The sequence below is a fragment of the Haliotis rubra genome, unplaced genomic scaffold (genome assembly GCF_003918875.1).
Source record: "Haliotis rubra isolate DU_JTF1 unplaced genomic scaffold, ASM391887v1 Scf594, whole genome shotgun sequence".
Taxonomy (NCBI): Eukaryota; Metazoa; Mollusca; class Gastropoda; order Lepetellida; family Haliotidae; genus Haliotis; species Haliotis rubra.
In genome coordinates this window covers 446,429-462,974 of record NW_025767295.1, presented here as the reverse complement: position 1 = coordinate 462,974, position 16,546 = coordinate 446,429, and the positions used below count along the sequence as shown (strand labels likewise).

At 40.8% G+C, this 16,546-nt stretch overlaps 1 protein-coding gene across 2 annotated transcripts in view; it reads right to left on the bottom strand.

The window, feature by feature from the left end:
• LOC124255131 (polypeptide N-acetylgalactosaminyltransferase 5-like) overlaps positions 1 to 16,546 on the bottom strand; it is a 392,350-nt gene that overhangs the window by 169,459 nt on the left and 206,345 nt on the right. The window lies entirely within an intron of this gene.

Sequence of the window (16,546 nt, the reverse complement as noted above, 5' to 3'; positions counted from 1 at the left end):
TAAATCTAGAGGTGACCACTGACCTGGTCAGTTGATGATGTGTCAAGCCTCGTCACTATACATGTAAATCTAGAGGGACCACTGACCTGGTCAGTTGATGATGTGTCAAGCCCCGTCACTATAAATGTAAATCTAGAGGGACCATTGACCTGGTCAGTTGATGATGTGTCAAGCCTTGTCACTATATACATGTAAATCTAGGGGACCATTGACCTGGTCAGTTGATGATGTGTCAAGCCTTGTCACTATATACATGTAAATCTAGAGGGGACCACTGATCTGGTCAGTTGATGATGTGTCAAGCCCCGTCACTATACATGTAAATCTAGGGGGGACCCATTGACCTGGTCAGTTGATGATGTGTCAAGCCTCGCCACTACATGTAAATGTAAATCTAGAGGATGACCATATGACCTGGGTCAGTTCATGACGTATCACTAGCCTTGTCACTGTATACTATATACATGTAAATCTAGAGGGACCACTGACCTGGTCAGTTGATGATGTGTCAAGCCTCGTCACTATATACATGTAAATCTAGAGGGGATCATTGACCTGGTCAGTTGATGATGGCGGTCAAGTCAAGCCTTGTCACTGTATACATGTAAATCTAGGGGGACCCACAAGCCCTGACCTGGTCAGTTGATGATGTGTCAAGCCTCGTCACTGTATACATGTAAATCTAGAGGGACCATTGACCTGGTCAGTTGATGATGTGTCAAGCCCGTCACTATAAATGTAAATCTAGAGGGACCATTGACCTGGTCAGTTGATGACGTGTCAAGCCTCGTTCCCTGTATACATGTAAATCTAGAGGGACCATTGACCTGGTCAGTTGATGACGTGTCAAGCCTTGTCACTGTATACATGTAAATCTAGAGGGGACCACTGACCTGATCAGTTGATTCTTCAATCAGTTTGTCCATTTTCCAGAGGTCACAGATCGATGCATGTTTTACTGACATGTATCAACGAGAAACTTTGTGGCGATGAGTGGACGCTTTAACCACTAGGCTACCCCACCATTCACAGATAGACGAAGACAACCATTGCTGCTGACTGCAAGGGTGGTAGCCACAGCAACTTGTAACACCTGTGATGACGGTACATGGACCTAGTGTGGTCAGTACACGGCAGAGCAGCAACTTGTAACACCTGTGACGACGGTACATGGTGTGTAGGCATTGTCAGACCTGCAAGGTTAGACAGGCATTGTCAGTGGTGTAGTCCCATAAGACTGCATTGTCAATGTACCTGAAGGTAGTAGACTGAGGCATTGTCAGTGACCTGAAGGTAGTAGACTGAGGTATTGTCAGTGACCTGAAGGACCTGAAGGTAGAGACTGAGGCATTGTCAGTGTCCTGTAGGTAGTAGACTGAGGCATTGTCAGTGACCTGAAGACCTGAAGGTAGTAGACTGAGGTATTGTCAGTGACCTGAGGCATTGTCAGTGTATAGACCAGTGAAGGTAGTAGACTGAGGCATTGTCAGTGACCTGAAGGTAGTAGACTGAGGCATTGTCAGTGACCTGAAGGTAGTAGACTAAGGCATTGTCAGTGACCGGTAGGTAGTAGACTGAGGTATTGTCAGTGACCTGAAGGTAGTAGACTGAGGCATTGTCAGTGACCTGAAGGTAGTAGACTGAGGCATTGTCAGTAGACCTGAAGGTAGTAGACTGAGGCATTGTCAGTGACCTTGTCAGTGAGGTAGGTAGACTGAGGCATTGTCAGTGACCTGAAGGTAGTAGACTGAGGCATTGTCAGTGACCGGAAGGTAGTAGACTCAGTGACCTATTGTCAGGCATTGTCAGTGACCGTAGGTAGTAGACTGAGGCATTGTCAGTGACCTGAAGGTAGTAGACTGAGGCATTGTCAGTGACCTGAAGGTCTGAGGTAGTAGACTGAGGCATTGTCAGTGACCGGAAGGTAGTAGACTGAGGCATTGTCAGTGACCTGAAGGTAGTAGACTGAGGCATTGTCAGTGACCGGAAGGTAGTAGACTGAGGCATTGTCAGTGACCGAAGGTAGTAGACTGAGGCATTGTCAGTGTCAGTGACCTGAAGGTAGTAGACTGAGGTATTGTCAGTGACCTGAAGGTAGTAGACTGAGGCATTGTCAGTGACCTGAAGGTAGTAGACTGAGGCATTGTCAGTGTCCGGTAGGTAGTAGATTGACTGAGGCATTGTCAGTGACCGAAGGTAGTAGACTGAGGTATTGTCAGTGACCTGAAGGTAGTAGACTGAGGTATTGTCAGTGACCGGAAGGTAGTAGACTGAGGCATTGTCAGTGACCTGAAGGTAGTAGACTGAGGTATTGTCAGTGACCGGAAGGTAGTAGACTGAGGTATTGTCAGTGACCTGAAGGTAGTAGACTGAGGTATTGTCAGTGACCTGAAGGTAGTAGACTGAGGCATTGTCAGTGTCCGGTAGGTAGTAGATTAAGGCATTGTCAGTGACCTGAAGGTAGTAGACTGAGGTATTGTCAGTGACCTGAAGGTAGTAGACTGAGGCATTGTCAGTGACCTGAAGGTAGTAGACTGAGGTATTGTCAGTGACCTGAAGGTAGTGTTTCCCTAGACAGATCCAATGGTCATAGGTTCAAGCTGTACTCTAGACTAATTACACATTCATCTATCTTAGCTCTTCTCGAAGCTAATCAGAGCTGAAGCCATGTCTATCAGGGTTAGACTGAACTCATATGACCTCATACAAAGGGTCTGTATATGCCAATAAGTCTCATACAACTTCTCCTCAAAAAGAACATTTAAAAAAGGTCAGTAGGACTTGATACAATGCAGATTACTTGACATTGAATCGACCAAGGTCACTTTGCCAGGAAAGAGTATGGTAAAACAACTGGATAATGTCACAGGAGTGATTTAGAAAATTGGGTATCAGACGGTTGCCATGGTGAAGTAATATCTCTGTTTTAGCACTCTTGCATACAATCACGAACACACCTGGCCCAACACTTCCACTGTCAATATCTCAAAATTGCTGCAGAACCATAAAACTTGGGACTATAAAAATATCAATCATTGTATTGGCTCCAAAAGAAAACAGAAAACGAAATTTGCGAATTGGCGGCAGCATGCTCGTAGCCATGTATGGCAATTCACATCAACAACAGTTACACATTTATCTCAGTTTCTTGTACTCTGCAATTTGACATGAATACCATCAATTGCCTGGCTGAAGCAGTCATGACTATTAGATCATCACAATGTAGACATGTATACTTCAATAAGAGTGAGTGAGTGAGTGAAGCAGTCATGACTATTAACACAATTACAGAATCACCGAAGACATCCTAAGATAATCACAATAATCATTTAGATCATCACAATGTAGACATGTAGACTTCAATAAGAGGAGTGAGTGAGGTGAGTGAGTGAGTGAGTGAGTGAGTTAGTGAGAGAGTTTATTCTAGTTTTATGCCACACCCAGCAATATTCCAGCTATATGGTGGGTGTCTATAAATCATAGAGTCTGGACCAGTTAATCCAGTGATCACCACCATGAGCATCGTTCTACACAATTGGGATACGATGACACAAGTCAACCAAGGACCACCCGATCCTGTTTGTCGCCTCTTACAACAAGCATAGGTTACTGAAGATCAGTTCTATCCCGGACCTTTATGGGTTTTCATAAAACAAAGACAGTATTTTACAAGAAACAGTTGTCATGTCAACATGTTAGATAATCAATCGTGCCTGAATCTCAGAATCTCTCTTGTGATGCCATGTCAGGCAACGACAATTGGCCAGATGATCATAGTTGTCCTTCGGTCAAAACGGTCGATTTTTTAGAGATAATAATAGTAATAATAATGTATTTATAAAGCACCTAATATCCACCATAGAGATGCTCAGTGGCGCTGTGACAATATTGGAAAAGGAAATAGTTCATGTAACTTTACAGAAAGGCAGCAGTGCACAGATGGGTCTTTAGCAGAGATTTAAAAGTTTCTTTCGATGAAATGTTCCTGATTTCCTTTGGAAGACAGTTCCACAGTGTAAGGCTGGCACAGGAGAAGGCTCGGTCAGACAGTTGGTTTGGAGATCTGTGTTGGGTTAGGAGAGAGCCAGAGGAGGATCGGAGACTTCGCTGAGGTACATACACGGAGATGAGATGTTTGAGATAGTCAGGAAAGTTATCATTGTAGAGGCAGTCATGAGTTAGAATGAGGATTTTGAAGGTAATTCTTGCAGAGATGGGGAGCCAGTGTAGAGACTGTAGTACTGGGGTGATGTGGTCATGACGATGAGTGTGGGTGATACATCTGGCAGCAGAATTTTGGATTCTTTGAAGTTTCTGGAGTGATTTATTTGAGAGGTTGGCATACAGTGAATTACAGTAGTCAAGTTTGGAAGTGACAAGACAGTGCATCAGAAGTTTACAAGTGTCAGTATCAAGGTAGTGGCAGACTTTGATAGGATGATTATAACTCCCAAATTTGAACACATAGACCTACAACAAATATACCTTGAAGATGATCGTAATTCTCATACTTTAAGAAAGACCTATGACAATCATAACTTTAAGATGATCGTAACTCTCATACTTTAAGACAGAACTATGATAATCATAGCTTTAAGATGATCGTAACTCTCATACTTTAAGACAGACCTATGATAATCATAACTTTAAGATGATCGTAACTCTCATACTTTAAGACAGACCTATGATAATCATAACTTTAAGATGATCGTAACTCTCATACTTTAAGACAGACCTATGAAAATCATAACTTTAAGATGATCATAACTCTCATACTTTAACACAGACCTATGATAATCATAACTTTAAGATGATCGTAACTCTCATACTTTAAGACAGACCTATGATAATCATAACTTTAAGATGATCGTAACTCTCATACTTTAACACAGACCTATGATAATCATAACTTTAAGATGATCGTAACTCTCATACTTTAACACAGACCTATGATAATCATAACTTTAAGATGATTGTAACTCTCATACTTTAACACAGACCTATGATAATCATAACTTTAAGATGATTGTAACTCTCATACTTTAAGACAGACCTATGATAATCATAACTTTAAGATGATCGTAACTCTCATACTTTAACACAGACCTATGATAATCATAACTTTAAGATGATTGTAACTCTCATACTTTAACACAGACCTATGATAATCATAACTTTAAGATGATCGTAACTCTCATACTTTAACGTAGACCTATGACAATCATAGTGGTTTGTCTGCTTTCTTGAACAGGGTGAAGGTCACAGAGAATCAACTCAGATGTCGTTACCTTTGTTTCCAATCAATCACCTTTCTAATCTCACATTCAAATTAGGTACAAGGCATTTAATTTGCCAGGAATCTCTACGTTTCGAAACACAATGTTTCGTTCTAGTCGGACAAAACAGTTAATAAGTACAGAGAAGATACAATCATCAAATCGATTGAAAACTTTCTCTATGAAGTTTCCATAAAAAATCCTTCCAAATTTCTCAATATGTTGTAATTAGCTTCAAACCTTTGAACTTTGTCACATCAAATCTTTCAAAGATAACTTTCATGTCAGTGAAAAAGTTCAACTGCAGTAAACTAAAAGCTGCATTATTTGAACAAAACGAAGAGTCTATGTTCAAATGGTTATAATTGATAAAACACATGAAACCAAATGAAGAAAAAACACTTTTTGAAGTCACATTGATCAAAGAGAGCTCTATGAAGACTTCCAGTACTGGGTTCCTTTGCTGCTTGTGCTTAGAATAAAATGGTAAATCAAAGTTCCTTAATTTGATGCAGTTATGCTGTCATGTGACATGGGCTGTCATTGTATCCATTATTAAAATGTCTTTAAAGAAAAATCCTTCACATTTCCTGCAAAAGCTAACATAACCATGAAAGAACAAAAAAGAAAATTCCATGGAAAAAGCATTTTTCTGTATTCTGATATTTCAAAATCTGTAAGGTATTTATATTAATGTTAAACACCCTCCATTCTATAGAACCTGCTACTCATAGGAACATAGATGTTTGGTGTGCAATAAGCAATATTATCTCCAGAAGTGGGTGAGTGAGTTTGTGAGGGGTGAGTGAGTGAGTGAGTGAGTGGAGTGAGTAGCAAGTGGATGGGTTTTGTGCGAGCTGGTGGATAAATGGGTGGGTGGGTATTGGGTTGGTGAGTGAGTGAGTGAGGAGTGAGTGAGTGAGTGAGTGAGTGAGTGAGTGAGTGAGTGAGTGAGTGAGTGAGTGAGTGAGTGAGTGAGTGAGTGAGTGAGTGAGAGTGTGTGAGTGAGATTTTAGTTTTAAGCCGCTTTTAGCAATATTCCAGCAACATCACAGCGGGGGACACCAGAAATGGGCTTTCCACATTGGAAATCGAACCCATGTCTTCGGCGTGATGAGTGAATGCTTCAACCACAAGGCCACCCCACCACTCCCAGCTATTATAAGAAATGTTAACTATCCAAACTAGAGTCACCTCTGTGGTCTTGTGGGTCATGTGTAAGCCTGGAAAGTGGAAGGTTGGGGATTCAACCCTCAGTCAGGTTGTATGAAAAGACCTTAAATAATGGTACTTGTTGCTCCCTTGCCTGGCATTAAATCGATGAAACAAGGACTGGGTAGCTCAAGAGTAAAAATTCCATATCTGATTGATAATCTTGAAAGCGATATATAACCTCATTTCACCTCAGTGAGTGAGTCTAGTTTTACGCACCTGTTAGCAATATTTCAGCATTATCACACCAGAAATGGGCTTCACACTATGTTAGGAATTAAACCCAGGTCTTCGTCGTGACGAGCAAACACTTTAACCACTAGGCTACCCCACCGTCCCCATTTCACCTCAACCAGTAACTTCCCAAATCGTGAGATCTTCAGTAACCCATGCTTGTCGTAAGAGGCGACTAACGGAATCGGGTGGTCAGGCTCGCTGACTTGGTTGACACATGTCATCGGTTCTCAATTGTGCAGATCGATGCTCATGCTGTTGATCACTGGATTGTCTGGTCAGACTCAATTATTTACAGACCGCCGCCATATAGCTGGAAAACTCAACTCACTCACTCACTCACTAATAATATATACTGCTGTTGTAAATATTAATGTTACCATTGTGTTGTAACATTGTTAATGTAATATTTTATGACTGTGGATAATAAAGTGTATAATAAAGTCTTATCTTATCTTATCTTATCTCTTATGTTATATTCACATACAATAGTGTAACTTCTGAAAAATACTAGGGTACTATGTCTCTTGTACTAAACACAAAAAGTAAAAAATATATATGAACACAGGAGTCTGCAATTAACATCTGCTTCAACATTTTCGAGTCTGTTTGAAAATACCTTGAAAAAAGTGGTTTGAATTATATGCTGATCCTTTAAACTAACCTCTGTTCTTTTCTGAGATTAAGATTCATTTGCAAGCAATGCAAACAGATACAAAGTTCCACAAAAGCAGAAGGAAAACTGTCTGCATCAGTTTTTTGGAACTGGCTGCTTTAGCCAACTTTTTTCATCTATTTCTCGTCTTTACCTTCAGGTTACAGTTGAATACATCTATGTTCCACGAAATAAAAAACTTTCTGAACATTCTAATCCAATAAAAATGGATGCAGAATAAATGTTAACATCGCCTGAAGCTTAAACATCACTCTTAACGTTCTCTAAACACCCTCGCAGAATCATTCTGAAGCAAAACCTGTTACCAACATGCCCCATGCCCAATTGAACACCTTCTGACCTTAGGCACAAAACCAATATTGAAGTTGATGTCTAGACTCTCCAGGATCATAGGATCGCATCTCTAAACATTTACGAACTTACGATTTCAATTACAGCATCAGATTAAAGCAGTATATCGCTCTGTATACACAGGCCACAATGTTTACATTTATCGGCAATGGAATCGCTACCACTAAAAACCTGGTCAAACATCCTTTTATAGAATACAACCTGTTACAAAAACATATTTCATTTGCCGGGAAACTTGGGAATGTGAATGCTCGGTGAGAATGTTTAATGTGAAAGCTCAGTGTGAATACTTGAGCTGATTGAATGGTATTCAACGCCACTATATTTTTTTTCTCATAAAATCAAATTTTGGATATCAGTGCTATTTGAGGATTTATAAGGAGGGATATTGATTTGATGAAATCTGACATATCTTAAACGTTTTTCTGCCCCTTCATGCAAAGAATTGATCTTTCAATGGCTGTAAATTACAAACTGGAAAAAGAGGCTTAACTCCAGACGGCACTTCATTTTAGTTTCTTCCATATGAATTTCTTAAATCTGGACAGATCGGAAAAACTATTTCAGCAAGATTTGGGTCCAGACAGTTAAGGATTGTATTCCAATAATCCAACCACACTTTGTTCCAGAACAATATTTAAAATTTAATTTAACAGTTAAACAACTTCAAATATATCTCTGTGACATTTAACATGAGATTGGAAAAAATATTTGAAACAAATATAACTTAATGTAAAACTTTTGGATGGCAGAAGTTTAAACAAGGTAAGAGTGAGTGAGTGAGTGTGAAAAGCAAATGCTTTAACCATAAGGCTATCCCAAAGCCACTTGGTGTAGTGTTGTGGCGTGGCATGGTGTGGCGTTGCATGGCATGGTGTTGTATGGTGTGGTGCAGTGCGGTGTGGCATGGTGTTGTATGGTGCGGTGTGTCGTGGCATGGTGTGGTGTTGTATGGTGTGGTGTGGAGTGGCATGGCATGGTGTTGTATGGTGTGGTACGGTGTGGTGTGGCATGGTGCGGTGTGGCATGGTGTTGTATGGTGTGGTGTGGCATGGTGTGGTGTGGTATGGTGTGGTGTGGCATGGTGTGGTGTGGCATGGTGTGGTGTTGTATGGTGTGGTGTGGCATGGCATGGTGTGGTGTTGTATGGTACGGTGTGGCATGGTGTGGTGTTGTGTGGTGTTGTATGGTGTGGTATGGTGTGGTGTGGCATGGTGTGGTGTTGTATGGTGTGGTGTGGCATGGCATGGTGTGGTGTTGTATGGTACGGTGTGGCATGGTGTGGTGTGGTGTGGTGCGGAGTGGCGTGGCATGGTGTTGTATGGTGTGGTGTGTCGTGTCATGGTGTGGTGTGTCATGGCATGGTGTGGCGTGGTGCGGTGTGGTGTGGCATGGTGTTGTATGGTATGGTGTGTCATGGTGTGGTGTGTCATGGCATGGTGTGGCATGGTGTGGTGTGGTGCGGTATGGCATGGCATGGTGTTGTATGGTGTGGTACGGTGTGGTGTGGTATGGCGTGGTGCATAGTAGTTAGAGAAACTTCAATCTCTTTGCCTAAACACATAATACCAATGAGTTAAGAAACATTCCCTTGTGAAAAGTGAGTGAGTGAGTGAGTTTAGTTTTACGCCGCACTCAGCAATATTCCAGCTATATGGCGGCGGTCTGTAAATAATCGAGTCTGGACCAGACAATCCAGTGATCAACAGCATGAGCATCGATCTGCGCAATTGGGAACCGATGACATTTGTCAATCAAGTCAGCGAAACTGACCACCCGATCCCGTAAGTCGCCTCTTACGACAAGATAGTCGCCTGTTATGGCAAGCACATGGGTTGCTGAAGACCTATTCTACCCCGGATCTTCACGGGTCCCCTTGTGAAAAGAATTAAAACAGAGCAGGTGCTTGTATAAGTGACCATGGCATATTCTCTTTGACATTAAGTAAAAGTGACAGAAATGGTAATATTTCCACTATTTACCTAACAACACATTCAATCACTAAACACCTCAGCAACACATACATTTTAAAGCTTTTTCTCAAAATATCAATTTTCCTATTTTGGACTGTAATTTGCAAGAACTATTTATCTAATTACCAAACATTTAATTAGAAAAGTAGTTAACTTATTTACAATATTCCCTGGACGCAAGACCAGATATACTTTAAAACTGGAACAGAAGCAAAAGCAATTCTGTGTGTTTACCAATTACTAAAGTCTCAGAATATAATTCCAGCTTCTGTAGTTACATTGCAATTTCAACAAGAAGACAAAGCCATCGATATCCCCCGCAATGGCAAAATACTCCTCAGGAATATGTCTACGAGTTATGATTATGTCATGTGTTTTGGTGTGTATATAGAAAAGTGGAAGGAGAGTATTGAAAGGTTTTAAAAGTTCTGGGCCTAGATTTTCGAAGCTCTCTTAGCACTAAGATAGTCGTAAGTTAATGTTAATGTATGGCGCTTACGACTATCTTAGCTCTAAGAGAGCTTCGAAAATCTAGGCTCTGCTCCAGAAAATAGCACTACCACCAATTGCAGTCTAAGTCAAACTTGTTGCCATGGAAACGCCCAAAATATTTAATTCAGAAATCCAAAATTACCAAAAGGCACCAGTACAGTGCCAGATCTATCTATGTGCCATGTTTGGTGAAGAAACATTGAATGGTTTTAGAGTTCTGCTCCGGAAAAGAGCACTACCACCAATTTCAGTCTAAGTCAAACTTGTTGCCATGGAAATGCCAAAAATATTTTATTCAGAATTCCAAAACTACCAAAAGGCACGAGTACACCACTACATGTATGTTTGTGCCAAGTTTGGTGAAGAAACATTGAACGGTTTTAGAGTTCTGCTCCGGAAAAGAGCACTACCACCAATTTCAGTCTAAGTCAAACTTGTTGCCATGGAAATGCCAAAAATATTTTATTCAGAATTCCAAAACTACCAAAAGGCACGAGTACACCACTACATGTATGTTTGTGCCAAGTTTGGTGAAGAAACATTGAACGGTTTTAGAGTTCTGCTCCGGAAAAGAGCACTACCACCAATTTCACTTGACCACCAAGTCAAACTTGTTGCCATGGAAATGCCAAAAATATTTATTTTCAGAATACCAAAACTACCAAAAGGCACCAGTACGTCACCAGATCTATCCATGTGCCAAGTTTGGTGAAGAAATATTGAACGATTTTAAAGTTCTGCTCCGGAAAAGACAAATGTGCACGGACGGACGGACGGACGGACGGATGGAGTCCATTTTAATAGCCCCCCCGCAAAACGTGTTGTAGGGGATAAAAAAATCTGTCCGTTTTGTGAGTGAGTTTGTTAGTGAGTGGGTTTGTTGAGTGAGAGCATGGGCCAGTGTTTAATTTGTTGGTTGTTTAACGCCACACTCAGAAATATTATATGGCGGCAGCTTGTAAATAATCCAGTCTGTGAGTGAGTGAGTGAGTGAGTGAGTGAGTGAGTGAGTGAGTGAGTGAGTGAGTGAGTGAGTGAGTGAGTGAGTGAGTGAGTGAGTGAGTGAGTGAGTGAGTGAGTTTAGTTTAAGGACGCACTCAGCAATATCCCAGCTATATGGCAGCGGTCTGTAAATAATCGAATCTGGACCAGACAATCCAGTGATCAACAGCATGAGCATTGATCTGCGCAGTTGGGAACCGATGACATGTGTCAACCAAGTCAGCGAAACTGACCACCCGATCCCGTTAGTCGCCTCTTACGACAAGCATAGTCGCCTTTTATGGCAAGCATGGGTTGCTGAAGACCTATTCTACCCAAGATCTTAACGGGTTCCAGTCTGTACCAGACAATCCAGTGATCAACATCATCAGCAACAATCTATGTTTAACTAGGGTACGATGACATAAGTCACCTAAGTCAATGAGTCTGACCACCCTATCCTGTTAGTCACTTCTTACATTTGTCTGTTTGTTGTTTAGTATTACAGCTATATGACAGTGGCGCCTCTTACGACAAGCATGGGCTGCTGAAGACCAGTTGTAACCTGAATCTTCACAGGTAGTGAGTGAGTGTGTTGAGTTTTATGCTGCTTTTATCAGCATTTCTGTTAATTACCCATTATGCCAGCTGATGTTGAACTGACTGACTATGGTTTTACACCGTTTTTAGCAACATTCCAGTAATATCACGTCGGGGGACACCAGAAATGGGCTTCACACTCTGTACACATGTGGGGAATCGAACCTGGGCCTTCGGCTGTGATGAGCGAACACTTTAACCACTAGGCTACCCCACAGCCCCGCTGATGTTGGAGGAAAATGATACAGATTTTGGACGTTTAACACATTATTAATGGAACCTGGTAAAAGGTTTCTTGCCAAGGAATGCAAGTCTGAACAGTGAATTACTACACCTTTAAGGTGTCCCCCGCCGTGATGTCCCTGGAATATTGCTAAAAGCGGCGTAAAACCAAACTCAGTCAGTCAGTCAGTACAACACCTTTAATGACCGCACGATCTGTGTCCTCATTATTATTTGTCAGTATTTGATATAAAAGCTTTAACTCTTTGGTCTAATTCTGCTAGGAACCATAATATAAATTAACATACACAAAGGTTTATCTACTGGTATCATTGCTATCATTAGTTGATTCTGTGATCATCGATTATCTCGTCCAGCACCATGGTCAACATCTCGGATAGAGCAAGAAATAGAATTTCCGTCACTATCAATATTATTTATCCCAAAACTATTCGCTCGAGGCACATAACTGCCATCGAACACATCCTAAATCAGCGCCAATTGGATTGTCTGGGAACATGACATTCATGGGCCAAGCATCAATAATGATACGAGGTCTGAACACATAAACAATATTCATCAGACAATATCAGAATTGGTATTTAAATTATATATTTTAAACTCTTCTAAAACAAAAACACAGATCTTCATATGGCTTGTATAATTAAACATGCATATATTTGGAGTGAGTGAGTGTCTTTAGTTTTACGCCGCACTCAGCAATATTCCAGGTTGAGGTGGCGGTCTGCAAAATAATCGAGCCTGGACCAGACAATCCAGTGATCAACAGCATGAGCATTGATCTGCACAATTGAGAACCGATGACATGTGTCAACCAAGTCAGCAAGCCTGACCACCCGATTCCGTTAGTCGCATGCGCATCGTTCTACGGAATACATTTGGAAATAAGACACTGAAATCAATTGTTACATATGGGATTCAACTTTTACAGTGAGGTACAGATTTGGTACTATTTAGTTTAGTCCCCACTGGGACATGTTTTGTTTGTTTGTTGTTTAGAGTTGCCATTAGCAAATATTCAATCATGAGCATTGATCTACACAATATTGGGATACGATGACATGTGTCAACCAAGTCAGCACGCCTGACCACCCGATCCTGTTAGTCACCTCTTACGACAAGCATGGGTTATTGAAGACCAATTCTAATCAAGACCTCGGGGATATGTGCAGATAGATTTAAATGATTATTTGCTGTATAGTTAAAGTATATTTGCAGTCAAAAAATGATATTGAAGAATGCATTTTCAACTTCACTTAAATGGATATCATTAATAACAAGAATTTGCAAGAACATTCCAAACTTTGGAACTTTTTGAAGAAATTTTGTTTGATTAGAATGGAATCAAGAATCCATGTCATAGCAACTTTTAGACTTGACTCCTATGACAGGGCAAAATGACAGTTCCTACTTTTTGCACAACCCACATTATAGTACATTCGAAATCTGAGAAAATTGTTTACACAATATTCATCCCAATTTATTTACATGATTCATGGTCCTGATCAACAGGATTTATAAAAAAGCATAAAAAAACTATTACAAATGTGAAGCATAATTGAGATTGAGATTTTTTATTATTACAAAACACAGACACTGCTGTCATGTACTTGTTTCTGTTCTACTTGGTTATACACTGTCATGATAATTCTAATCTCATCTTGTTAGTTATTTCACTGTTAGGTCAAAGTCTGAGATTGGCTATAATCTCTTATATTATGTGAAAAGTATGGTCTTATTTTAATGAGATTGGTTCTTAATTGTTCTGGACTATGAGTGAGTGAGTACGGTTTTGCTTTTAGCAATATTCTGGCAATATCTCAGCAGGGGACACCAGAAATGGGCTTCACACACATTGTAGGTTATTGTAGCGGGTGTTCGGCATGATGAGCGAACGCTATAACCACCAGGCTACCCCAGTGCCTTCTGTACTATGAGTTTAGCTGTTGTTGATAAGGTTGTGTGAACATTTGTAGGCTTTGATACATTGATCATAAAAAAACACACTAACACACAAATCAGACAAACAGAGACAAGATAAGGCTTCAGGAAAATATTATGATAATGGCAAGTAAAATTATATCCTTGTACATCCGATAACTTCCATGTGCAAAATACTCATTATGTCTGAAAGCATACGTTAAATCTCCAAATCATCATCATCATCATCATCATCATCATCATCATCATATAATTTGTCCCTTGGACTCCAGCAACATAATACAGACAAGACGTATCAAATTCAAAACCATGCAAAAGTACATTTTCAAACGTGAGTAATGCTATTCTAAAAAACCTAGCTGCAACAGTGTCTGAAATGGATTACAAAATGATTACAAATTCAGGGTTCATGTATGCTCTGATATTGTGTTTCGTTCAGGGTCGCGTTATAGACAGGGTGTATAGATGAATGTTGATATTGAAGGCTTGTAAAGTGAGTGAGTTTAGTTTTAGGCCGCTTTTAGCAATATTCCAGCAATATCATGGCAGGGGACACCAGAAATGGGCTTTACACATTATACCCATGTGGGGAATCGAACCCGGGTCTTCAGCATGACGCATGAACATTTCAACCACTAGGCTACCCCACCGCCCTGAGGGCTTGTAGAGGGGGGGTTGTCTCATACATGGAGTCACACTCTACGCAGTGATGTACGGCACAGGTTTGACCACACGAGAAGATAAACATTCTCATGCGATAGACGCCATCACCATGATGCTGTAATATATGATTGTTCTAAAAAAAGAACCAAACTAGGTTCATACAAGAGCAGTTCTTGCCTGCTCTTCTGCGATCGAACCCACTCAGCCATCGCAGTTTTCACCAAAATAGAAGCAATCGGTTATCCAGATGACCTATTTTGTGTACCACTCTGACTCAACTCCTACACCACTAGAATCTGTCCTTTACTGAGAAAGTGTAATCTCAAATATAATATATGTCACGACTGACAATTTTTATATTATGCTAACATTTGAATAGCGCTGATATCCAGCTCAGCTGCTCAAAAGCGCTTTGTTTTTGCCTCGATCGCTGGATGTCAATCTCAACAGCACGTCGCATTATCAATCTCAACTTCCTGGGCATTATACTACTCTTGCAACCACTAGGCGCACGAGTTAGTGTGGCTTTCCCATCCTTACAAGGGACCCATTCACAGCTGGGTGGACTGGGACACATAGAAACAGTACTTTGTCCCCAGTTTACTGCACGTTGCTGTACTGCAACTAGGTGTTTGCACGTATTCAAGTGGCCACCATCTGGTCATATACCAATTGATTCGTGGGTTCTTTAAGTGCACAGGGTTGTGTACTGTACACTAGGGGTTGTGACAACACTGAAAGAGTCTGCACATGGTTTTTACACTGGATCACTAGCCTGATGCCTGAGACAGCTCGCCCACCATTTTCTAAATGGCATTGTGTATTCATCTTATAACAAGCAAGTCTAAATAAGCAATACGATGGTGGTCTCGTAGGAATAGCTTTTTCTTATTTGTAACATCAAGAAAAGAGATATCATTGAATCATTTAACAAATGATTATTATCAGAGACTGATACAAGTCTAGTCAATCCAATGACCAGCACTTCTCAACACCTAGACTTTCACAAGTCTCTAAGGTAATAATTAATAGTTATAATGAAAATTTGAAAAAATATAAATAAAAACAGACTGGCATCCTTAGTGTACTGATCGCTAATCTAGACTTGCCTCTTTAAAGGATTATAATTACTATACATCCATGGGCTTAGCATTCAGTACAGACTTGGAGCAAGGCTACTCAACACACAGACACTGTTGGAGAGGACCCTTATCTAGACTTGCCTCTTTAAAGGATTATAATTACTATACATCCATGGGCTTAGCATTCAGTACAGCCTTGGAGCAAGGCTACTCAACACACAACACTGTTGGGGAGGACCCCTTATCTAGACTTGCCTCTTTAAAGGATTATAATTACTATACATCCATGGGCTTAGCATTCAGTACAGCCTTGGAGCAAGGCTACTCAACACACAACACTGTTGGAGAGTACCCTTATCTAGACTTGCTTCTTTAAAGGATAGAATTACTATACATCCATGGGCCTAGCCTTCAGTACAGCCTTGGAGCAAGGCTACTCAACACACAACACTGTTGGAGAGGACCCTTATCTAGACTTGCCTCTTTAAAGGATAGAATTACTATACATCCATGGGCCTAGCCTTCAGTACAGACTTGGAGCAAGGCTACTCAACACACAACACTGTTGGAGAGGACTGGATGAAGCTGCTCAGACCATACCTCAGAAATCCATCACAAGTAGGCGAGTTTAGACAAAACATTCCCGATCAAAATGGTCCAGAAAGTTGACAGGAATGTGTTGGAGATGCTGCTGAAAGATGCCTGCATGATCTGCCAGTGGTCCTCGTCAAGCCTGTGTGTTCCCTCCGAGTGTTGTGTGGCTGATAGGAATAGTTCCATTACATCCGTGACATATATCCCCCTGGGCAGTATTCTGACCCC